Here is a 25,746-nt window from a genome sequence, read left to right on the forward strand (position 1 = left end):
CCAAAAGACACCGGACATTGGATTAGAACTCAGGTCTCCAACATTGCAAGACAAAGCACTTACCACTTGAGCCACTGGTGGCTGTGCTTCTGAGAGCTGCATTTGGGCGTACATATCTTTCTTCTGCATGCCCCTGTGAGCATGCCCATGTGAGCATGCCCATTTGCATTGTCAAACATTGTCACTGCAGAAAATGAGGATAGAACATCTGGCCCCCGCTCCTCCAAATATCAGCTAACTGCAGTCGTCTCGAGGTTAAGTGCTTGCGTTACAGCGTTGGGGGCATGGGTTTAAGTCCTGCTTTCGGCACATAAACGGAATAGTTGCGTAATCTCCTTGTACAGTTGTGGGTACCCACACTCCTTCTAAAAGGTTCAGTGGTTATGAAAAGAGGTCCTTGGAAAAGGGAGGGTGGAAGAAAGCAGAGAGGCAGGACTGAGGAAGCGCAGGGTAAATAAAGGAGGAGGTGGGGCAGGCTAAAGGGAGTGGTAGGGCTGGATGAATGGGTCCCTGTGGAGAGGGGGCGGGTCTGGGTGAGTGGGGGTAGGACTAGAAGGATATGGTGCAGGTTCCCTGGTAAAAGGAGGGTTGAAGAAATCAGAGGTGGGACTGTGGTGGTGAGAAAGTGTGGCAGTTGGGGTCCATTCCACACCCTCTCCGCTGGGCCTCCTTTCCCCACATTAGGACCCTCCTTTACACACCCATTCCTCCACAATTCTGGGCCCTCTTCCCCCCATGACACCGTTCCCAGGGCCGACTTATTCGCTGTCTCCCCAGGGCCCACTTTATGCCCTCTAGACCTACCCCCTCCTCCTCTTCTCCACAGGGACCCATTCATCCAGCCCTACCTCCCCCTACTTTATTTACCGGTCACTTCCTCGCCTCCACATCCCGCTTCTCTGCTTTCTTCCACCCTCCCTTTACCAGGGAACTCATTACATTAAATAGCCACTGAACCTTTTAGGAGTGTGGGTACCCACCACTGTACAAGGAGATTACCCAACTATTCTGTTTATGTGCCGAAAGCAGTACTCGAACCCAGCCCCCCCCAGCGCTGTAACGCAAGCACTTAATCTCTAGGCCACTGCAGTTAGCTGGTATTTGGTGGAGCGGGGGAGAGGGGACAGATGTTCTATCCTCCTTGGTTTCAGTGAACATGTTTCACAATGCAAATGGGTATGCTCACAGGGGCATGCAGGAAAAAGATATATACGCCCAAAAGCGACCCTTGGAAGCATGGAAATCAGTGGCTCGAGCTGTAAATCCTTAGTCTTGCAATGCTAGAGACCTGAATTCTAATCCAATGTCTGGTATCTCTTGGGCATTTTTTTTTTCATTTAAAAAAAATGTTTTTATTGAAAATTGGGATGCATTGCCCTACCCGATCAGCCAACAGCTAACGCCCCTTCAATACATGTGTTCCCACTAACAGTTGTGCCTTTGTATTCTGCACTCTGGCCTTAGTAACACCCATACACAAGCTTGTCTCTCTGGCCCCAACTGACTGGAAAAAACGAGGGGAAAAGGTGTAATCTGGGGGTCATGGCTGATTCCATAATTGCACTGGGACTCAAACAGCACACCTTCTCGAGGTGCTGTGAGGTGACCACCGGCCCCTGCATAGCAAGCAAACCTGTATCAGCATCTCACCAGCAACTGAATGTGTCGCCTGCAAGGTACACATAGGAGGCTGCAGTAGGTGCATTAACCCATTGGGCTGTCGACCCTCCTTCCTCTGAGAGCAGGAAACTGCATTTCCATGTTGACTTACTTTGGCACATTAGATCTATCTTTCACCCCAATTCAGAGGATGTTTTGCTTCACGGAGAGATGATAATCATTGTGAGGTGTGAGCCACTAATAGCTAAGCAGGTCAGTTAAATCTTTGACCTTGTCATTGGGGTGTATTGTTATGCGCAGGGCAGCAGTCTTATGCCCTCTGCTACTGTACGCTTTCGTATTGGTGCTTGTTCATGATTCTAAAATGTAAACAGTCTGCTCTCAAAAGTGAAAGATTTGAAAGACTCTTGCTGTAACAAGCCTTTCCCACTCTTTGCCCTGGCGGTGAGAGAGCTGCTTTCTGCCTTTAACTTCCCCAATTGTGGAGTGGCTGGCTCCACCACTGACAACCAGTGCCTAATCCTGGAGGAAAACGGACAGAGGTCTGCGCCCTGAATCCTCCATGCGTCCCTAACGCTCCCAAACGCGACCACAGCCCATACGGGCACAGCCCTATATCCTATGCAGCCCCTCTGGTGAAGCCACCCACACAACTTAGGGTTAGGATCTGTGCTCTTCCACGTAGGCCTGGCCACCTAGGCCCCAGAAAGTGTCACAGCCTGCTTTATAAACCTTAGTGACGGTGGCCTAGGTGAAGATGATGTTGATGGAATACTGATGCCTTTTGCCTCCCAGAAGCCACCTGGGAGCATAGTAAAATGAAGGGGTGTTCCTGCTCTGCTGCCCTGTGTTTGCCCTCTGCCTAAGTGACATTCATTCTGGGCTCTCCAGGCAAATGTATCCATCTGGGAGAGAGCTAGGAATAGGACGTCTCTTTCTGCAGGCACAGTGGGGAAGACTCAGAGAGCTACATGCCTGAGACATCTTTCCTTGTCCCTCGCTCATTGTTCTGTTCCCTAACTTTGAACTCTCTGCCAGGCCAGGCCCTGTTTCTTTTACTGCCAACCCCCCTGACCCCTCGTCTTTCACCTACTTCCCGCTCTATTATGCCTTCTCCTTTTTTACTCTCTTCTATGGCCCTTTGAAAAGGAATGCAGGCCTAGCTAAGCCTCGTGAAGGAAATCTACCAACAAAAGATGCATGGGAGGTGCTGTGAGACGAGTAAGAAGGGATGAAGGGGTGATGGGTTGTTGAGCTGGGAAGCACCAGAGGCGTAGCCAGGATTTTCTAGCAAATGGGGTCTGAAGCTAATGTAGTTGGGCCCACTGCAATGACAAAAATCTCTTTAAATGCCCACACAGAGCTGCTGAGTGGGCATTTACAGATTTTGGGTGGGCCTTTCCCCTCAGGCCCTACCCTGCCTACGCCTCTGCACTCTCACCCCCAGGGCAAAGAGTAGGAAAGGCTTGCTACAGCAAGAGTCTTTCAAATCTTTCACTTTTGGGAGCAGAGTGTTTACATTTAAAAATCATGAACAAGCAGCATTAAGAAACCATACAGTAGCAGTGGACAGAGGACTGCCCTGCGCATGTCAATACACCCCAATGACAAAAGCAAAGATTTAACTGACCTGCTTAGCTATTAGCGGCTCACACCTCACAATGATTATCATCTCTCTGTGAAGCAAAACATCCTCTGACTTGGGGTGAAACAGAGATCTAATGTGCCAATGGAAAGCAACATGGAAATTTAATTTCCTGCTCTCAGAGGAAGGAGGGTCGACAGCTCAATGGGTTAATGCACCTACTGCAGCCTCCTATGTGTAGCCTGCAGACGACACATTCAGTTGCCGGTGAGATGCTGATACAGGTTTGCTTGCTATGCAGGGGCCGGTGGTCACATCACAGCACCTCGAGAAGGTGTCCTGTTTGAGTCCTAGTGCAATTATGGTATCAACCATGACCCGTAGATTACACCTTTTACACCCGTTTTTTCCAGTCAGTTGGGGCCAGAGAGACAAGCTTGTGTATGGGTGTTACCAAGGCCAGAGTGCCGAAAACAGAGGCACAATTGTTAGTGGGAACGCAGGTATTGAAGGGGCATTAGCTGTTGGCTGATCGCGCAGGGCAATCCATCCCCATTTTCGATTAAAACATTTTTTTTTTAATTAAAAAAATTACCCAAGAGACACCGGACATTGGATTAGAACTCAGGTCTCCAACATTGCAAGACAAAGCACTTACCACTTGAGCCACTGGAGACTGTGCTTCTGAGAGCTGCATTTGGGCGTACATATCTTTCTTCTGCATGCCCCTGTGAGCATGCCCATGTGAGCATGCCCATTTGCATTGTCAAACATGTTCACTGCAGAAAATGAGGATAGAACATCTGGCCCCCGCTCCTCCAAATATCAGCTAACTGCAGTCGTCTCGAGGTTAAGTGCTTGCGTTACAGCGTTGGGGGCATGGGTTTAAGTCCTGCTTTCGGCACATAAACGGAATAGTTGCGTAATCTCCTTGTACAGTTGTGGGTACCCACATTCCTTCTAAAAGGTTCAGTGGTTATAAAAAGAGGTCCTTGGAAAAGGGAGGGAGGAAGAAAGCAGAGAGGCAGGACTGAGGAAGCGCAGGGTAAATAAAGGAGGAGGTGGGGCAGGCTAAAGGGAGTGGTAGGGCTGGATGAATGGGTCCCTGTGGAGAGGGGGCGGGTCTGGGTGAGTGGGGGTAGGACTAGAAGGATATGGTGCAGGTTCCCTGGTAAAAGGAGGGTTGAAGAAATCAGAGGTGGGACTGTGGTGGTGAGAAAGTGTGGCAGTTGGGGTCCATTCCACACCCTCTCCGCTGGGCCTCCTTTCCCCACATTAGGACCCTCCTTTACACACCCATTCCTCCACAATTCTGGGCCCTCTTCCCCCCATGACACCGTTCCCAGGGCCGACTTATTCGCTGTCTCCCCAGGGCCCACTTTATGCCCTCTAGACCTACCCCCTCCTCTTCTTCTCCACAGGGACCCATTCATCCAGCCCTACCTCCCCCTACTTTATTTACCGGTCACTTCCTCGCCTCCACATCCCGCTTCTCTGCTTTCTTCCACCCTCCCTTTACCAGGGAACTCATTACATAGCCACTGAACCTTTTAGGAGTGTGGGTACCCACCACTGTACAAGGAGATTACCCAACTATTCTGTTTATGTGCCGAAAGCAGTACTCGAACCCAGGCCCCCCCAGCGCTGTAACGCAAGCAGTTAACCTCTAGGCCACTGCAGTTAGCTGGTATTTGGTGGAGCGGGGGAGAGGGGACAGATGTTCTATCCTCCTTGGTTTCAGTGAACATGTTTCACAATGCAAATGGGTATGCTCACAGGGGCATGCAGGAGAAAGATATATACGCCCAAAAGCGACCTTCGGCAGCATGGCAATCAGTGGCTCAAGCTGTAAATCCTTGGTCTTGCAATGCTGGAGACCTGAGTTCTAATCCAATGTCCGGTATCTCTTGGGCATTTTTTTTTTCATTTAAAAAAAATGTTTTTATTGAAAATTGGGATGCATTGCCCTACCCGATCAGCCAACAGCTAACGCCCCTTCAATACATGTGTTCCCACTAACAGTTGTGCCTTTGTATTCTGCACTCTGGCCTTAGTAACACTCATACACAAGCTTGTCTCTCTGGCCCCAACTGACTGGAAAAAACGAGGGGAAAAGGTGTAATCTGGGGGTCATGGCTGATTCCATAATTGCACTGGGACTCAAACAGCACACCTTCTCGAGGTGCTGTTAGGTGACCACCGGCCCCTGCATAGCAAGCAAACCTGTATCAGCATCTCACCAGCAACTGAATGTGTCGCCTGCAAGGTACACATAGGAGGCTGCAGTAGGTGCATTAACCCATTGGGCTGTCGACCCTCCTTCCTCTGAGAGCAGGAAACTGCATTTCCATGTTGACTTACTTTGGCACATTAGATCTATCTTTCACCCCAATTCAGAGGATGTTTTGCTTCACGGAGAGATGATAATCATTGTGAGGTGTGAGCCACTAATAGCTAAGCAGGTCAGTTAAATCTTTGACCTTGTCATTGGGGTGTATTGTTATGCGCAGGGCAGCAGTCTTATGCCCTCTGCTACTGTACGCTTTCGTATTGGTGCTTGTTCATGATACTAAAATGTAAACAGTCTGCTCTCAAAAGTGAAAGATTTGAAAGACTCTTGCTGTAACAAGCCTTTCCCACTCTTTGCCCTGGCGGTGAGAGAGCTGCTTTCTGCCTTTAACTTCCCCAATTGTGGAGTGGCTGGCTCCACCACTGACAACCAGTGCCTAATCCTGGAGGAAAACGGACAGAGGTCTGCGCCCTGCATCCTCCATGCGTCCCTAACGCTCCCAAACGCGACCACACCCCATACGGGCACAGCCCTATGTCCTATGCAGCCCCTCTGGTGAAGCCACCCACACAACTTAGGGTTAGGATCTGTGCTCTTCCACGTAGGCCTGGCCACCTAGGCCCCAGAAAGTGTCACAGCCTGCTTTATAAACCTTAGTGACGGTGGCCTAGGTGAAGATGTTGTTGATGGAATACTGATGCCTTTTGCCTCCCAGAAGCCACCTGGGAGCATAGTAAAATGAAGGGGTGTTCCTGCTCTGCTGCCCTGTGTTTGCCCTCTGCCTAAGTGACATTCATTCTGGGCTCTCCAGGCAAATGTATCCATCTGGGAGAGAGCTAGGAATAGGACGTCTCTTTCTGCAGGCACAGTGGGGAAGACTCAGAGAGCTACATGCCTGAGACATCTTTCCTTGTCCCTCGCTCATTGTTCTGTTCCCTAACTTCGAACTCTCTGCCAGGCCAGGCCCTGTTTCTTTTACTGCCAACCCCCCTGACCCCTCGTCTTTCACCTACTTCCCGCTCTATTATGCCTTCTCCTTTTTTACTCTCTTCTATGGCCCTTTGAAAAGGAATGCAGGCCTAGCTAAGCCTCGTGAAGGAAATCTACCAACAAAAGATGCATGGGAGGTGCTGTGAGACGAGTAAGAAGGGATGAAGGGGTGATGGGTTGTTGAGTTGGGAAGCACCAGAGGCGTAGCCAGGATTTTCTAGCAAATGGGGTCTGAAGCTAATGTAGTTGGGCCCACTGCAATGACAAAAATCTCTTTAAATGCCCACACAGAGCTGCTGAGTGGGCATTTACAGATTTTGGGTGGGCCTTTCCCCTCAGGCCCTACCCTGCCTACGCCTCTGCACTCTCACCCCCAGGGCAAAGAGTAGGAAAGGCTTGCTACAGCAAGAGTCTTTCAAATCTTTCACTTTTGGGAGCAGAGTGTTTACATTTAAAAATCATGAACAAGCAGCATTAAGAAACCATACAGTAGCAGAGGACAGAGGACTGCCCTGCGCATGTCAATACACCCCAATGACAAAAGCAAAGATTTAACTGACCTGCTTAGCTATTAGCGGCTCACACCTCACAATGATTATCATCTCTCTGTGAAGCAAAACATCCTCTGACTTGGGGTGAAACAGAGATCTAATGTGCCAATGGAAAGCAACATGGAAATTTAGTTTCCTGCTCTCAGAGGAAGGAGGGTCGACAGCTCAATGGGTTAATGCACCTACTGCAGCCTCCTATGTGTAGCCTGCAGGCGACACATTCAGTTGCCGGTGAGATGCTGATACAGGTTTGCTTGCTATGCAGGGGCCGGTGGTCACATCACAGCACCTCGAGAAGGTGTCCTGTTTGAGTCCTAGTGCAATTATGGTATCAACCATGACCCGTAGATTACACCTTTTACACCCGTTTTTTCCAGTCAGTTGGGGCCAGAGAGACAAGCTTGTGTATGGGTGTTACCAAGGCCAGAGTGCCGAAAACAGAGGCACAATTGTTAGTGGGAACGCAGGTATTGAAGGGGCATTAGCTGTTGGCTGATCGCGCAGGGCAATCCATCCCCATTTTCAATAAAAACTATTTTTTTTTAAATTAAAAAAATTACCCAAAAGACACCGGACATTGGATTAGAACTCAGGTCTCCAACATTGCAAGACAAAGCACTTACCACTTGAGCCACTGGTGGCTGTGCTTCTGAGAGCTGCATTTGGGCGTACATATCTTTCTTCTGCATGCCCCTGTGAGCATGCCCATGTGAGCATGCCCATTTGCATTGTCAAACATTGTCACTGCAGAAAATGAGGATAGAACATCTGGCCCCCGCTCCTCCAAATATCAGCTAACTGCAGTCGTCTCGAGGTTAAGTGCTTGCGTTACAGCGTTGGGGGCATGGGTTTAAGTCCTGCTTTCGGCACATAAACGGAATAGTTGCGTAATCTCCTTGTACAGTTGTGGGTACCCACACTCCTTCTAAAAGGTTCAGTGGTTATGAAAAGAGGTCCTTGGAAAAGGGAGGGTGGAAGAAAGCAGAGAGGCAGGACTGAGGAAGCGCAGGGTAAATAAAGGAGGAGGTGGGGCAGGCTAAAGGGAGTGGTAGGGCTGGATGAATGGGTCCCTGTGGAGAGGGGGCGGGTCTGGGTGAGTGGGGGTAGGACTAGAAGGATATGGTGCAGGTTCCCTGGTAAAAGGAGGGTTGAAGAAATCAGAGGTGGGACTGTGGTGGTGAGAAAGTGTGGCAGTTGGGGTCCATTCCACACCCTCTCCGCTGGGCCTCCTTTCCCCACATTAGGACCCTCCTTTACACACCCATTCCTCCACAATTCTGGGCCCTCTTCCCCCCATGACACCGTTCCCAGGGCCGACTTATTCGCTGTCTCCCCAGGGCCCACTTTATGCCCTCTAGACCTACCCCCTCCTCCTCTTCTCCACAGGGACCCATTCATCCACCCCTACCTCCCCCTACTTTATTTACCGGTCACTTCCTCGCCTCCACATCCCGCTTCTCTGCTTTCTTCGACCCTCCCTTTACCAGGGAACTCATTACATTACATAGCCACTGAACCTTTTAGGAGTGTGGGTACCCACCACTGTACAAGGAGATTACCCAACTATACTGTTTATGTGCCGAAAGCAGTACTCGAACCCAGCCCCCCCAGCGCTGTAACGCAAGCACTTAACCTCTAGGCCACTGCAGTTAGCTGGTATTTGGTGGAGCGGGGGAGAGAGGACAGATGTTCTATCCTCCTTGGTTTCAGTGAACATGTTTCACAATGCACATGGGTATGCTCACAGGGGCATGCAGGAAAAAGATATATATGCCCAAAAGCGACCCTTGGAAGCATGGCAATCAGTGGCTCGAGCTGTAAATCCTTAGTCTTGCAATGCTGGAGACCTGAGTTCTAATCCAATGTCCGGTATCTCTTGGGCATTTTTTTTTTCATTTAAAAAAAATGTTTTTATTGAAAATTGGGATGCATTGCCCTACCCGATCAGCCAACAGCTAACGCCCCTTCAATACATGTGTTCCCACTAACAGTTGTGCCTTTGTATTCTGCACTCTGGCCTTAGTAACACCCATACACAAGCTTGTCTCTCTGGCCCCAACTGACTGGAAAAAACGAGGGGAAAAGGTGTAATCTGGGGGTCATGGCTGATTCCATAATTGCACTGGGACTCAAACAGCACACCTTCTCGAGGTGCTGTGAGGTGACCACCGGCCCCTGCATAGCAAGCAAACCTGTATCAGCATCTCACCAGCAACTGAATGTGTCGCCTGCAAGGTACACATAGGAGGCTGCAGTAGGTGCATTAACCCATTGGGCTGTCGACCCTCCTTCCTCTGAGAGCAGGAAACTGCATTTCCATGTTGACTTACTTTGGCACATTAGATCTATCTTTCACCCCAATTCAGAGGATGTTTTGCTTCACGGAGAGATGATAATCATTGTGAGGTGTGAGCCACTAATAGCTAAGCAGGTCAGTTAAATCTTTGACCTTGTCATTGGGGTGTATTGTTATGCGCAGGGCAGCAGTCTTAGGCCCTCTGCTACTGTACGCTTTCGTATTGGTGCTTGTTCATGATTCTAAAATGTAAACAGTCTGCTCTCAAAAGTGAAAGATTTGAAAGACTCTTGCTGTAACAAGCCTTTCCCACTCTTTGCCCTGGCGGTGAGAGAGCTGCTTTCTGCCTTTAACTTCCCCAATTGTGGAGTGGCTGGCTCCACCACTGACAACCAGTGCCTAATCCTGGAGGAAAACGGACAGAGGTCTGCGCCCTGCATCCTCCATGCGTCCCTAACGCTCCCTAACGCGACCACAGCCCATACGGGCACAGCCCTATGTCCTATGCAGCCCCTCTGGTGAAGCCACCCACACAACTTAGGGTTAGGATCTGTGCTCTTCCACGTAGGCCTGGCCACCTAGGCCCCAGAAAGTGTCACAGCCTGCTTTATAAACCTTAGTGACGGTGGCCTAGGTGAAGATGATGTTGATGGAATACTGATGCCTTTTGCCTCCCAGAAGCCACCTGGGAGCATAGTAAAATGAAGGGGTGTTCCTGCTCTGCTGCCCTGTGTTTGCCCTCTGCCTAAGTGACATTCATTCTGGGCTCTCCAGGCAAATGTATCCATCTGGGAGAGAGCTAGGAATAGGACGTCTCTTTCTGCAGGCACAGTGGGGAAGACTCAGAGAGCTACATGCCTGAGACATCTTTCCTTGTCCCTCGCTCATTGTTCTGTTCCCTAACTTCTAACTCTCTGCCAGGCCAGGCCCTGGTTCTTTTACTGCCAACCCCCCTGACCCCTCGTCTTTCACCTACTTCCCGCTCTATTATGCCTTCTCCTTTTTTACTCTCTTCTATGGCCCTTTGAAAAGGAATGCAGGCCTAGCTAAGCCTCGTGAAGGAAATCTACCAACAAAAGATGCATGGGAGGTGCTGTGAGACGAGTAAGAAGGGATGAAGGGGTGATGGGTTGTTGAGTTGGGAAGCACCAGAGGCGTAGCCAGGATTTTCTAGCAAATGGGGTCTGAAGCTAATGTAGTTGGGCCCACTGCAATGACAAAAATCTCTTTAAATGCCCACACAGAGCTGCTGAGTGGGCATTTACAGATTTTGGGTGGGCCTTTCCCCTCAGGCCCTACCCTGCCTACGCCTCTGCACTCTCACCCCCAGGGCAAAGAGTAGGAAAGGCTTGCTACAGCAAGAGTCTTTCAAATCTTTCACTTTTGGGAGCAGAGTGTTTACATTTAAAAATCATGAACAAGCAGCATTAAGAAACCATACAGTAGGAGAGGACAGAGGACTGCCCTGCGCATGTCAATACACCCCAATGACAAAAGCAAAGATTTAACTGACCTGCTTAGCTATTAGCGGCTCACACCTCACAATGATTATCATCTCTCTGTGAAGCAAAACATCCTCTGACTTGGGGTGAAACAGAGATCTAATGTGCCAATGGAAAGCAACATGGAAATTTAGTTTCCTGCTCTCAGAGGAAGGAGGGTCGACAGCTCAATGGGTTAATGCACCTACTGCAGCCTCCTATGTGTAGCCTGCAGGCGACACATTCAGTTGCCGGTGAGATGCTGATACAGGTTTGCTTGCTATGCAGGGGCCGGTGGTCACATCACAGCACCTCGAGAAGGTGTCCTGTTTGAGTCCTAGTGCAATTATGGTATCAACCATGACCCGTAGATTACACCTTTTACACCCGTTTTTTCCAGTCAGTTGGGGCCAGAGAGACAAGCTTGTGTATGGGTGTTACCAAGGCCAGAGTGCCGAAAACAGAGGCACAATTGTTAGTGGGAACGCAGGTATTGAAGGGGCATTAGCTGTTGGCTGATCGCGCAGGGCAATCCATCCCCATTTTCAATAAAAACAATTTTTTTTTAAATTAAAGAAATTACCCAAGAGACACCAGACATTGGATTAGAACTCAGGTCTCCAACATTGCAAGACATAGCACGTACCACTTGAGCCACTGGTGGCTGTGCTTCTGAGAGCTGCATTTGGGCGTACATATCTTTCTTCTGCATGCCCCTGTGAGCATGCCCATGTGAGCATGCCCATTTGCATTGTCAAACATGTTCACTGCAGAAAATGAGGATAGAACATCTGGCCCCCGCTCCTCCAAATATCAGCTAACTGCAGTCGCCTCGAGGTTAAGTGCTTGCGTTACAGCGTTGGGGGCATGGGTTTAAGTCCTGCTTTCGGCACATAAACGGAATAGTTGCGTAATCTCCTTGTACAGTTGTGGGTACCCACACTCCTTCTAAAAGGTTCAGTGGTTATGAAAAGAGGTCCTTGGAAAAGGGAGGGTGGAAGAAAGCAGAGAGGCAGGGCTGAGGAAGCGCAGGGTAAATAAAGGAGGAGGTGGGGCAGGCTAAAGGGAGTGGTAGGGCTGGATGAATGGGTCCCTGTGGAGAGGGGGCGGGTCTGGGTGAGTGGGGGTAGGACTAGAAGGATATGGTGCAGGTTCCCTGGTAAAAGGAGGGTGGAAGAAAACAGAGGTGGGACTGTGGTGGTGAGAAAGTGTGGCAGTTGGGGTCCATTCCACACCCTCTCCGCTGGGCCTCCTTTCCCCACATTAGGACCCTCCTTTACACACCCATTCCTCCACAATTCTGGGCCCTCTTCCCCCCATGACACCGTTCCCAGGGCCGACTTATTCGCTGTCTCCCCAGGGCCCACTTTATGCCCTCTAGACCTACCCCCTCCTCCTCTTCTCCACAGGGACCCATTCATCCAGCCCTACCTCCCCCTACTTTATTTACCGGTCACTTCCTCGCCTCCACATCCCGCTTCTCTGCTTTCTTCCACCCTCCCTTTACCAGGGAACTCATTACATAGCCACTGAACCTTTTAGGAGTGTGGGTACCCACCACTGTACAAGGAGATTACCCAACTATTCTGTTTATGTGCCGAAAGCAGTACTCGAACCCAGGCCCCCCCAGCACTGTAACGCAAGCAGTTAACCTCTAGGCCACTGCAGTTAGCTGGTATTTGGTGGAGCGGGGGAGAGGGGACAGATGTTCTATCCTCCTTGGTTTCAGTGAACATGTTTCACAATGCAAATGGGTATGCTCACAGGGGCATGCAGGAGAAAGATATATACGCCCAAAAGCGACCTTCGGCAGCATGGCAATCAGTGGCTCAAGCTGTAAATCCTTGGTCTTGCAATGCTGGAGACCTGAGTTCTAATACAATGTCCGGTATCTCTTGGGCATTTTTTTTTTCATTTAAAAAAAATGTTTTTATTGAAAATTGGGATGCATTGCCCTACCCGATCAGCCAACAGCTAACGCCCCTTCAATACATGTGTTCCCACTAACAGTTGTGCCTTTGTATTCTGCACTCTGGCCTTAGTAACACTCATACACAAGCTTGTCTCTCTGGCCCCAACTGACTGGAAAAAACGAGGGGAAAAGGTGTAATCTGGGGGTCATGGCTGATTCCATAATTGCACTGGGACTCAAACAGCACACCTTCTCGAGGTGCTGTGAGGTGACCACCGGCCCCTGCATAGCAAGCAAACCTGTATCAGCATCTCACCAGCAACTGAATGTGTCGCCTGCAAGGTACACATAGGAGGCTGCAGTAGGTGCATTAACCCATTGGGCTGTCGACCCTCCTTCCTCTGAGAGCAGGAAACTGCATTTCCATGTTGACTTACTTTGGCACATTAGATCTATCTTTCACCCCAATTCAGAGGATGTTTTGCTTCACGGAGAGATGATAATCATTGTGAGGTGTGAGCCACTAATAGCTAAGCAGGTCAGTTAAATCTTTGACCTTGTCATTGGGGTGTATTGTTATGCGCAGGGCAGCAGTCTTATGCCCTCTGCTACTGTACGCTTTCGTATTGGTGCTTGTTCATGATACTAAAATGTAAACAGTCTGCTCTCAAAAGTGAAAGATTTGAAAGACTCTTGCTGTAACAAGCCTTTCCCACTCTTTGCCCTGGCGGTGAGAGAGCTGCTTTCTGCCTTTAACTTCCCCAATTGTGGAGTGGCTGGCTCCACCACTGACAACCAGTGCCTAATCCTGGAGGAAAACGGACAGAGGTCTGCGCCCTGCATCCTCCATGCGTCCCTAACGCTCCCAAACGCGACCACAGCCCATACGGGCACAGCCCTATGTCCTATGCAGCCCCTCTGGTGACGCCACCCACACAACTTAGGGTTAGGATCTGTGCTCTTCCATGTAGGCCTGGCCACCTAGGCCCCAGAAAGTGTCACAGCCTGCTTTATAAACCTTAGTGACGGTGGCCTAGGTGAAGATGATGTTGATGGAATACTGATGCCTTTTGCCTCCCAGAAGCCACCTGGGAGCATAGTAAAATGAAGGGGTGTTCCTGCTCTGCTGCCCTGTGTTTGCCCTCTGCCTAAGTGACATTCATTCTGGGCTCTCCAGGCAAATGTATCCATCTGGGAGAGAGCTAGGAATAGGACGTCTCTTTCTGCAGGCACAGTGGGGAAGACTCAGAGAGCTACATGCCTGAGACATCTTTCCTTGTCCCTCGCTCATTGTTCTGTTCCCTAACTTTGAACTCTCTGCCAGGCCAGGCCCTGTTTCTTTTACTGCCAACCCCCCTGACCCCTCGTCTTTCACCTACTTCCCGCTCTATTATGCCTTCTCCTTTTTTACTCTCTTCTATGGCCCTTTGAAAAGGAATGCAGGCCTAGCTAAGCCTCGTGAAGGAAATCTACCAACAAAAGATGCATGGGAGGTGCTGTGAGACGAGTAAGAAGGGATGAAGGGGTGATGGGTTGTTGAGCTGGGAAGCACCAGAGGCGTAGCCAGAATTTTCTAGCAAATGGGGTCTGAAGCTAATGTAGTTGGGCCCACTGCAATGACAAAAATCTCTTTAAATGCCCACACAGAGCTGCTGAGTGGGCATTTACAGATTTTGGGTGGGCCTTTCCCCTCAGGCCCTACCCTGCCTACGCCTCTGCACTCTCACCCCCAGGGCAAAGAGTAGGAAAGGCTTGCTACAGCAAGAGTCTTTCAAATCTTTCACTTTTGGGAGCAGAGTGTTTACATTTAAAAATCATGAACAAGCAGCATTAAGAAACCATACAGTAGCAGTGGACAGAGGACTGCCCTGCGCATGTCAATACACCCCAATGACAAAAGCAAAGATTTAACTGACCTGCTTAGCTATTAGCGGCTCACACCTCACAATGATTATCATCTCTCTGTGAAGCAAAACATCCTCTGACTTGGGGTGAAACAGAGATCTAATGTGCCAATGGAAAGCAACATGGAAATTTAGTTTCCTGCTCTCAGAGGAAGGAGGGTCGACAGCTCAATGGGTTAATGCACCTACTGCAGCCTCCTATGTGTAGCCTGCAGACGACACATTCAGTTGCCGGTGAGATGCTGATACAGGTTTGCTTGCTATGCAGGGGCCGGTGGTCACATCACAGCACCTCGAGAAGGTGTCCTGTTTGAGTCCTAGTGCAATTATGGTATCAACCATGACCCGTAGATTACACCTTTTACACCCGTTTTTTCCAGTCAGTTGGGGCCAGAGAGACAAGCTTGTGTATGGGTGTTACCAAGGCCAGAGTGCCGAAAACAGAGGCACAATTGTTAGTGGGAACGCAGGTATTGAAGGGGCATTAGCTGTTGGCTGATCGCGCAGGGCAATCCATCCCCATTTTCAATAAAAACTATTTTTTTTTAAATTAAAAAAATTACCCAAAAGACACCGGACATTGGATTAGAACTCAGGTCTCCAACATTGCAAGACAAAGCACTTACCACTTGAGCCACTGGTGGCTGTGCTTCTGAGCGCTGCATTTGGGCGTACATATCTTTCTTCTGCATGCCCCTGTGAGCATGCCCATGTGAGCATGCCCATTTGCATTGTCAAACATTGTCACTGCAGAAAATGAGGATAGAACATCTGGCCCCCGCTCCTCCAAATATCAGCTAACTGCAGTCGTCTCGAGGTTAAGTGCTTGCGTTACAGCGTTGGGGGCATGGGTTTAAGTCCTGCTTTCGGCACATAAACGGAATAGTTGCGTAATCTCCTTGTACAGTTGTGGGTACCCACACTCCTTCTAAAAGGTTCAGTGGTTATGAAAAGAGGTCCTTGGAAAAGGGAGGGTGGAAGAAAGCAGAGAGGCAGGACTGAGGAAGCGCAGGGTAAATAAAGGAGGAGGTGGGGCAGGCTAAAGGGAGTGGTAGGGCTGGATGAATGGGTCCCTGTGGAGAGGGGGCGGGTCTGGGTGAGTGGGGGTAGGACTAGAAGGATATGGTGCAGGTTCCCTGGTAAAAGGAGGGTTGAAGAAATCAGAGGTGGGACTGTGGTGGTGAGAAAGTGTGGCAGTTGGGGTCCATTCCACACCCTCTCCGCTGGGCCTCCTTTCCCCACATTAGGACCCTCCTTTACACACCCATTCCTCCACAATTCTGGGCCCTCTTCCCCCCATGACACCGTTCCCAGGGCCGACTTATTCGCTGTCTCCCCAGGGCCCACTTTATGCCCTCTAGACCTACCCCCTCCTCCTCTTCTCCACAGGGACCCATTCATCCACCCCTACCTCCCCCTACTTTATTTACCGGTCACTTCCTCGCCTCCACATCCCGCTTCTCTGCTTTCTTCGACCCTCCCTTTACCAGGGAACTCATTACATTACATAGCCACTGAACCTTTTAGGAGTGTGGGTACCCACCACTGTACAAGGAGATTACCCAACTATACTGTTTATGTGCCGAAAGCAGTACTCGAACCCAGCCCCCCCAGCGCTGTAACGCAAGCACTTAACCTCTAGGCCACTGCAGTTAGCTGGTATTTGGTGGAGCGGGGGAGAGAGGACAGATGTTCTATCCTCCTTGGTTTCAGTGAACATGTTTCACAATGCACATGGGTATGCTCACAGGGGCATGCAGGAAAAAGATATATATGCCCAAAAGCGACCCTTGGAAGCATGGCAATCAGTGGCTCGAGCTGTAAATCCTTAGTCTTGCAATGCTGGAGACCTGAGTTCTAATCCAATGTCCGGTATCTCTTGGGCATTTTTTTTTTCATTTAAAAAAAATGTTTTTATTGAAAATTGGGATGCATTGCCCTACCCGATCAGCCAACAGCTAACGCCCCTTCAATACATGTGTTCCCACTAACAGTTGTGCCTTTGTATTCTGCACTCTGGCCTTAGTAACACCCATACACAAGCTTGTCTCTCTGGCCCCAACTGACTGGAAAAAACGAGGGGAAAAGGTGTAATCTGGGGGTCATGGCTGATTCCATAATTGCACTGGGACTCAAACAGCACACCTTCTCGAGGTGCTGTGAGGTGACCACCGGCCCCTGCATAGCAAGCAAACCTGTATCAGCATCTCACCAGCAACTGAATGTGTCGCCTGCAAGGTACACATAGGAGGCTGCAGTAGGTGCATTAACCCATTGGGCTGTCGACCCTCCTTCCTCTGAGAGCAGGAAACTGCATTTCCATGTTGACTTACTTTGGCACATTAGATCTATCTTTCACCCCAATTCAGAGGATGTTTTGCTTCACGGAGAGATGATAATCATTGTGAGGTGTGAGCCACTAATAGCTAAGCAGGTCAGTTAAATCTTTGACCTTGTCATTGGGGTGTATTGTTATGCGCAGGGCAGCAGTCTTAGGCCCTCTGCTACTGTACGCTTTCGTATTGGTGCTTGTTCATGATTCTAAAATGTAAACAGTCTGCTCTCAAAAGTGAAAGATTTGAAAGACTCTTGCTGTAACAAGCCTTTCCCACTCTTTGCCCTGGCGGTGAGAGAGCTGCTTTCTGCCTTTAACTTCCCCAATTGTGGAGTGGCTGGCTCCACCACTGACAACCAGTGCCTAATCCTGGAGGAAAACGGACAGAGGTCTGCGCCCTGCATCCTCCATGCGTCCCTAACGCTCCCTAACGCGACCACAGCCCATACGGGCACAGCCCTATGTCCTATGCAGCCCCTCTGGTGAAGCCACCCACACAACTTAGGGTTAGGATCTGTGCTCTTCCACGTAGGCCTGGCCACCTAGGCCCCAGAAAGTGTCACAGCCTGCTTTATAAACCTTAGTGACGGTGGCCTAGGTGAAGATGATGTTGATGGAATACTGATGCCTTTTGCCTCCCAGAAGCCACCTGGGAGCATAGTAAAATGAAGGGGTGTTCCTGCTCTGCTGCCCTGTGTTTGCCCTCTGCCTAAGTGACATTCATTCTGGGCTCTCCAGGCAAATGTATCCATCTGGGAGAGAGCTAGGAATAGGACGTCTCTTTCTGCAGGCACAGTGGGGAAGACTCAGAGAGCTACATGCCTGAGACATCTTTCCTTGTCCCTCGCTCATTGTTCTGTTCCCTAACTTCTAACTCTCTGCCAGGCCAGGCCCTGGTTCTTTTACTGCCAACCCCCCTGACCCCTCGTCTTTCACCTACTTCCCGCTCTATTATGCCTTCTCCTTTTTTACTCTCTTCTATGGCCCTTTGAAAAGGAATGCAGGCCTAGCTAAGCCTCGTGAAGGAAATCTACCAACAAAAGATGCATGGGAGGTGCTGTGAGACGAGTAAGAAGGGATGAAGGGGTGATGGGTTGTTGAGTTGGGAAGCACCAGAGGCGTAGCCAGGATTTTCTAGCAAATGGGGTCTGAAGCTAATGTAGTTGGGCCCACTGCAATGACAAAAATCTCTTTAAATGCCCACACAGAGCTGCTGAGTGGGCATTTACAGATTTTGGGTGGGCCTTTCCCCTCAGGCCCTACCCTGCCTACGCCTCTGCACTCTCACCCCCAGGGCAAAGAGTAGGAAAGGCTTGCTACAGCAAGAGTCTTTCAAATCTTTCACTTTTGGGAGCAGAGTGTTTACATTTAAAAATCATGAACAAGCAGCATTAAGAAACCATACAGTAGGAGAGGACAGAGGACTGCCCTGCGCATGTCAATACACCCCAATGACAAAAGCAAAGATTTAACTGACCTGCTTAGCTATTAGCGGCTCACACCTCACAATGATTATCATCTCTCTGTGAAGCAAAACATCCTCTGACTTGGGGTGAAACAGAGATCTAATGTGCCAATGGAAAGCAACATGGAAATTTAGTTTCCTGCTCTCAGAGGAAGGAGGGTCGACAGCTCAATGGGTTAATGCACCTACTGCAGCCTCCTATGTGTAGCCTGCAGGCGACACATTCAGTTGCCGGTGAGATGCTGATACAGGTTTGCTTGCTATGCAGGGGCCGGTGGTCACATCACAGCACCTCGAGAAGGTGTCCTGTTTGAGTCCTAGTGCAATTATGGTATCAACCATGACCCGTAGATTACACCTTTTACACCCGTTTTTTCCAGTCAGTTGGGGCCAGAGAGACAAGCTTGTGTATGGGTGTTACCAAGGCCAGAGTGCCGAAAACAGAGGCACAATTGTTAGTGGGAACGCAGGTATTGAAGGGGCATTAGCTGTTGGCTGATCGCGCAGGGCAATCCATCCCCATTTTCAATAAAAACAATTTTTTTTTAAATTAAAGAAATTACCCAAGAGACACCAGACATTGGATTAGAACTCAGGTCTCCAACATTGCAAGACATAGCACGTACCACTTGAGCCACTGGTGGCTGTGCTTCTGAGAGCTGCATTTGGGCGTACATATCTTTCTTCTGCATGCCCCTGTGAGCATGCCCATGTGAGCATGCCCATTTGCATTGTCAAACATGTTCACTGCAGAAAATGAGGATAGAACATCTGGCCCCCGCTCCTCCAAATATCAGCTAACTGCAGTCGCCTCGAGGTTAAGTGCTTGCGTTACAGCGTTGGGGGCATGGGTTTAAGTCCTGCTTTCGGCACATAAACGGAATAGTTGCGTAATCTCCTTGTACAGTTGTGGGTACCCACACTCCTTCTAAAAGGTTCAGTGGTTATGAAAAGAGGTCCTTGGAAAAGGGAGGGTGGAAGAAAGCAGAGAGGCAGGGCTGAGGAAGCGCAGGGTAAATAAAGGAGGAGGTGGGGCAGGCTAAAGGGAGTGGTAGGGCTGGATGAATGGGTCCCTGTGGAGAGGGGGCGGGTCTGGGTGAGTGGGGGTAGGACTAGAAGGATATGGTGCAGGTTCCCTGGTAAAAGGAGGGTGGAAGAAAACAGAGGTGGGACTGTGGTGGTGAGAAAGTGTGGCAGTTGGGGTCCATTCCACACCCTCTCCGCTGGGCCTCCTTTCCCCACATTAGGACCCTCCTTTACACACCCATTCCTCCACAATTCTGGGCCCTCTTCCCCCCATGACACCGTTCCCAGGGCCGACTTATTCGCTGTCTCCCCAGGGCCCACTTTATGCCCTCTAGACCTACCCCCTCCTCCTCTTCTCCACAGGGACCCATTCATCCAGCCCTACCTCCCCCTACTTTATTTACCGGTCACTTCCTCGCCTCCACATCCCGCTTCTCTGCTTTCTTCCACCCTCCCTTTACCAGGGAACTCATTACATAGCCACTGAACCTTTTAGGAGTGTGGGTACCCACCACTGTACAAGGAGATTACCCAACTATTCTGTTTATGTGCCGAAAGCAGTACTCGAACCCAGGCCCCCCCAGCACTGTAACGCAAGCAGTTAACCTCTAGGCCACTGCAGTTAGCTGGTATTTGGTGGAGCGGGGGAGAGGGGACAGATGTTCTATCCTCCTTGGTTTCAGTGAACATGTTTCACAATGCAAATGGGTATGCTCACAGGGGCATGCAGGAGAAAGATATATACGCCCAAAAGCGACCCTCGGCAGCATGGCAATCAGTGGCTCAAGCTGTAAATCCTTGGTCTTGCAATGCTGGAGACCTGAGTTCTAATACAATGTCCGGTATCTCTTGGGCATTTTTTTTTTCATTTAAAAAAAATGTTTTTATTGAAAATTGGGATGCATTGCCCTACCCGATCAGCCAACAGCTAACGCCCCTTCAATACATGTGTTCCCACTAACAGTTGTGCCTTTGTATTCTGCACTCTGGCCTTAGTAACACTCATACACAAGCTTGTCTCTCTGGCCCCAACTGACTGGAAAAAACGAGGGGAAAAGGTGTAATCTGGGGGTCATGGCTGATTCCATAATTGCACTGGGACTCAAACAGCACACCTTCTCGAGGTGCTGTGAGGTGACCACCGGCCCCTGCATAGCAAGCAAACCTGTATCAGCATCTCACCAGCAACTGAATGTGTCGCCTGCAAGGTACACATAGGAGGCTGCAGTAGGTGCATTAACCCATTGGGCTGTCGACCCTCCTTCCTCTGAGAGCAGGAAACTGCATTTCCATGTTGACTTACTTTGGCACATTAGATCTATCTTTCACCCCAATTCAGAGGATGTTTTGCTTCACGGAGAGATGATAATCATTGTGAGGTGTGAGCCACTAATAGCTAAGCAGGTCAGTTAAATCTTTGACCTTGTCATTGGGGTGTATTGTTATGCGCAGGGCAGCAGTCTTATGCCCTCTGCTACTGTACGCTTTCGTATTGGTGCTTGTTCATGATACTAAAATGTAAACAGTCTGCTCTCAAAAGTGAAAGATTTGAAAGACTCTTGCTGTAACAAGCCTTTCCCACTCTTTGCCCTGGCGGTGAGAGAGCTGCTTTCTGCCTTTAACTTCCCCAATTGTGGAGTGGCTGGCTCCACCACTGACAACCAGTGCCTAATCCTGGAGGAAAACGGACAGAGGTCTGCGCCCTGCATCCTCCATGCGTCCCTAACGCTCCCAAACGCGACCACAGCCCATACGGGCACAGCCCTATGTCCTATGCAGCCCCTCTGGTGACGCCACCCACACAACTTAGGGTTAGGATCTGTGCTCTTCCATGTAGGCCTGGCCACCTAGGCCCCAGAAAGTGTCACAGCCTGCTTTATAAACCTTAGTGACGGTGGCCTAGGTGAAGATGATGTTGATGGAATACTGATGCCTTTTGCCTCCCAGAAGCCACCTGGGAGCATAGTAAAATGAAGGGGTGTTCCTGCTCTGCTGCCCTGTGTTTGCCCTCTGCCTAAGTGACATTCATTCTGGGCTCTCCAGGCAAATGTATCCATCTGGGAGAGAGCTAGGAATAGGACGTCTCTTTCTGCAGGCACAGTGGGGAAGACTCAGAGAGCTACATGCCTGAGACATCTTTCCTTGTCCCTCGCTCATTGTTCTGTTCCCTAACTTTGAACTCTCTGCCAGGCCAGGCCCTGTTTCTTTTACTGCCAACCCCCCTGACCCCTCGTCTTTCACCTACTTCCCGCTCTATTATGCCTTCTCCTTTTTTACTCTCTTCTATGGCCCTTTGAAAAGGAATGCAGGCCTAGCTAAGCCTCGTGAAGGAAATCTACCAACAAAAGATGCATGGGAGGTGCTGTGAGACGAGTAAGAAGGGATGAAGGGGTGATGGGTTGTTGAGCTGGGAAGCACCAGAGGCGTAGCCAGAATTTTCTAGCAAATGGGGTCTGAAGCTAATGTAGTTGGGCCCACTGCAATGACAAAAATCTCTTTAAATGCCCACACAGAGCTGCTGAGTGGGCATTTACAGATTTTGGGTGGGCCTTTCCCCTCAGGCCCTACCCTGCCTACGCCTCTGCACTCTCACCCCCAGGGCAAAGAGTAGGAAAGGCTTGCTACAGCAAGAGTCTTTCAAATCTTTCACTTTTGGGAGCAGAGTGTTTACATTTAAAAATCATGAACAAGCAGCATTAAGAAACCATACAGTAGCAGTGGACAGAGGACTGCCCTGCGCATGTCAATACACCCCAATGACAAAAGCAAAGATTTAACTGACCTGCTTAGCTATTAGCGGCTCACACCTCACAATGATTATCATCTCTCTGTGAAGCAAAACATCCTCTGACTTGGGGTGAAACAGAGATCTAATGTGCCAATGGAAAGCAACATGGAAATTTAGTTTCCTGCTCTCAGAGGAAGGAGGGTCGACAGCTCAATGGGTTAATGCACCTACTGCAGCCTCCTATGTGTAGCCTGCAGACGACACATTCAGTTGCCGGTGAGATGCTGATACAGGTTTGCTTGCTATGCAGGGGCCGGTGGTCACATCACAGCACCTCGAGAAGGTGTCCTGTTTGAGTCCTAGTGCAATTATGGTATCAACCATGACCCGTAGATTACACCTTTTACACCCGTTTTTTCCAGTCAGTTGGGGCCAGAGAGACAAGCTTGTGTATGGGTGTTACCAAGGCCAGAGTGCCGAAAACAGAGGCACAATTGTTAGTGGGAACGCAGGTATTGAAGGGGCATTAGCTGTTGGCTGATCGCGCAGGGCAATCCATCCCCATTTTCAATAAAAACTATTTTTTTTTAAATTAAAAAAATTACCCAAAAGACACCGGACATTGGATTAGAACTCAGGTCTCCAACATTGCAAGACAAAGCACTTACCACTTGAGCCACTGGTGGCTGTGCTTCTGAGCGCTGCATTTGGGCGTACATATCTTTCTTCTGCATGCCCCTGTGAGCATGCCCATGTGAGCATGCCCATTTGCATTGTCAAACATTGTCACTGCAGAAAATGAGGATAGAACATCTGGCCCCCGCTCCTCCAAATATCAGCTAACTGCAGTCGTCTCGAGGTTAAGTGCTTGCGTTACAGCGTTGGGGGCATGGGTTTAAGTCCTGCTTTCGGCACATAAACGGAATAGTTGCGTAATCTCCTTGTACAGTTGTGGGTACCCACACTCCTTCTAAAAGGTTCAGTGGTTATGAAAAGAGGTCCTTGGAAAAGGGAGGGTGGAAGAAAGCAGAGAGGCAGGACTGAGGAAGCGCAGGGTAAATAAAGGAGGAGGTGGGGCAGGCTAAAGGGAGTGGTAGGGCTGGATGAATGGGTCCCTGTGGAGAGGGGGCGGGTCTGGGTGAGTGGGGGTAGGACTAGAAGGATATGGTGCAGGTTCCCTGGTAAAAGGAGGGTTGAAGAAATCAGAGGTGGGACTGTGGTGGTGAGAAAGTGTGGCAGTTGGGGTCCATTCCACACCCTCTCCGCTGGGCCTCCTTTCCCCACATTAGGACCCTCCTTTACACACCCATTCCTCCACAATTCTGGGCCCTCTTCCCCCCATGACACCGTTCCCAGGGCCGACTTATTCGCTGTCTCCCCAGGGCCCACTTTATGCCCTCTAGACCTACCCCCTCCTCCTCTTCTCCACAGGGACCCATTCATCCACCCCTACCTCCCCCTACTTTATTTACCGGTCACTTCCTCGCCTCCACATCCCGCTTCTCTGCTTTCTTCGACCCTCCCTTTACCAGGGAACTCATTACATTACATAGCCACTGAACCTTTTAGGAGTGTGGGTACCCACCACTGTACAAGGAGATTACCCAACTATACTGTTTATGTGCCGAAAGCAGTACTCGAACCCAGCCCCCCCAGCGCTGTAACGCAAGCACTTAACCTCTAGGCCACTGCAGTTAGCTGGTATTTGGTGGAGCGGGGGAGAGAGGACAGATGTTCTATCCTCCTTGGTTTCAGTGAACATGTTTCACAATGCACATGGGTATGCTCACAGGGGCATGCAGGAAAAAGATATATATGCCCAAAAGCGACCCTTGGAAGCATGGCAATCAGTGGCTCGAGCTGTAAATCCTTAGTCTTGCAATGCTGGAGACCTGAGTTCTAATCCAATGTCCGGTATCTCTTGGGCATTTTTTTTTTCATTTAAAAAAAATGTTTTTATTGAAAATTGGGATGCATTGCCCTACCCGATCAGCCAACAGCTAACGCCCCTTCAATACATGTGTTCCCACTAACAGTTGTGCCTTTGTATTCTGCACTCTGGCCTTAGTAACACCCATACACAAGCTTGTCTCTCTGGCCCCAACTGACTGGAAAAAACGAGGGGAAAAGGTGTAATCTGGGGGTCATGGCTGATTCCATAATTGCACTGGGACTCAAACAGCACACCTTCTCGAGGTGCTGTGAGGTGACCACCGGCCCCTGCATAGCAAGCAAACCTGTATCAGCATCTCACCAGCAACTGAATGTGTCGCCTGCAAGGTACACATAGGAGGCTGCAGTAGGTGCATTAACCCATTGGGCTGTCGACCCTCCTTCCTCTGAGAGCAGGAAACTGCATTTCCATGTTGACTTACTTTGGCACATTAGATCTATCTTTCACCCCAATTCAGAGGATGTTTTGCTTCACGGAGAGATGATAATCATTGTGAGGTGTGAGCCACTAATAGCTAAGCAGGTCAGTTAAATCTTTGACCTTGTCATTGGGGTGTATTGTTATGCGCAGGGCAGCAGTCTTAGGCCCTCTGCTACTGTACGCTTTCGTATTGGTGCTTGTTCATGATTCTAAAATGTAAACAGTCTGCTCTCAAAAGTGAAAGATTTGAAAGACTCTTGCTGTAACAAGCCTTTCCCACTCTTTGCCCTGGCGGTGAGAGAGCTGCTTTCTGCCTTTAACTTCCCCAATTGTGGAGTGGCTGGCTCCACCACTGACAACCAGTGCCTAATCCTGGAGGAAAACGGACAGAGGTCTGCGCCCTGCATCCTCCATGCGTCCCTAACGCTCCCTAACGCGACCACAGCCCATACGGGCACAGCCCTATGTCCTATGCAGCCCCTCTGGTGAAGCCACCCACACAACTTAGGGTTAGGATCTGTGCTCTTCCACGTAGGCCTGGCCACCTAGGCCCCAGAAAGTGTCACAGCCTGCTTTATAAACCTTAGTGACGGTGGCCTAGGTGAAGATGATGTTGATGGAATACTGATGCCTTTTGCCTCCCAGAAGCCACCTGGGAGCATAGTAAAATGAAGGGGTGTTCCTGCTCTGCTGCCCTGTGTTTGCCCTCTGCCTAAGTGACATTCATTCTGGGCTCTCCAGGCAAATGTATCCATCTGGGAGAGAGCTAGGAATAGGACGTCTCTTTCTGCAGGCACAGTGGGGAAGACTCAGAGAGCTACATGCCTGAGACATCTTTCCTTGTCCCTCGCTCATTGTTCTGTTCCCTAACTTCTAACTCTCTGCCAGGCCAGGCCCTGGTTCTTTTACTGCCAACCCCCCTGACCCCTCGTCTTTCACCTACTTCCCGCTCTATTATGCCTTCTCCTTTTTTACTCTCTTCTATGGCCCTTTGAAAAGGAATGCAGGCCTAGCTAAGCCTCGTGAAGGAAATCTACCAACAAAAGATGCATGGGAGGTGCTGTGAGACGAGTAAGAAGGGATGAAGGGGTGATGGGTTGTTGAGTTGGGAAGCACCAGAGGCGTAGCCAGGATTTTCTAGCAAATGGGGTCTGAAGCTAATGTAGTTGGGCCCACTGCAATGACAAAA

Source organism: Ambystoma mexicanum, chromosome 3q (genome assembly GCF_040938575.1).
Source record: "Ambystoma mexicanum isolate Mex_15411 chromosome 3q, UKY_AmexF1_1, whole genome shotgun sequence".
In the NCBI taxonomy this organism is placed as follows: domain Eukaryota; kingdom Metazoa; phylum Chordata; class Amphibia; order Caudata; family Ambystomatidae; genus Ambystoma; species Ambystoma mexicanum.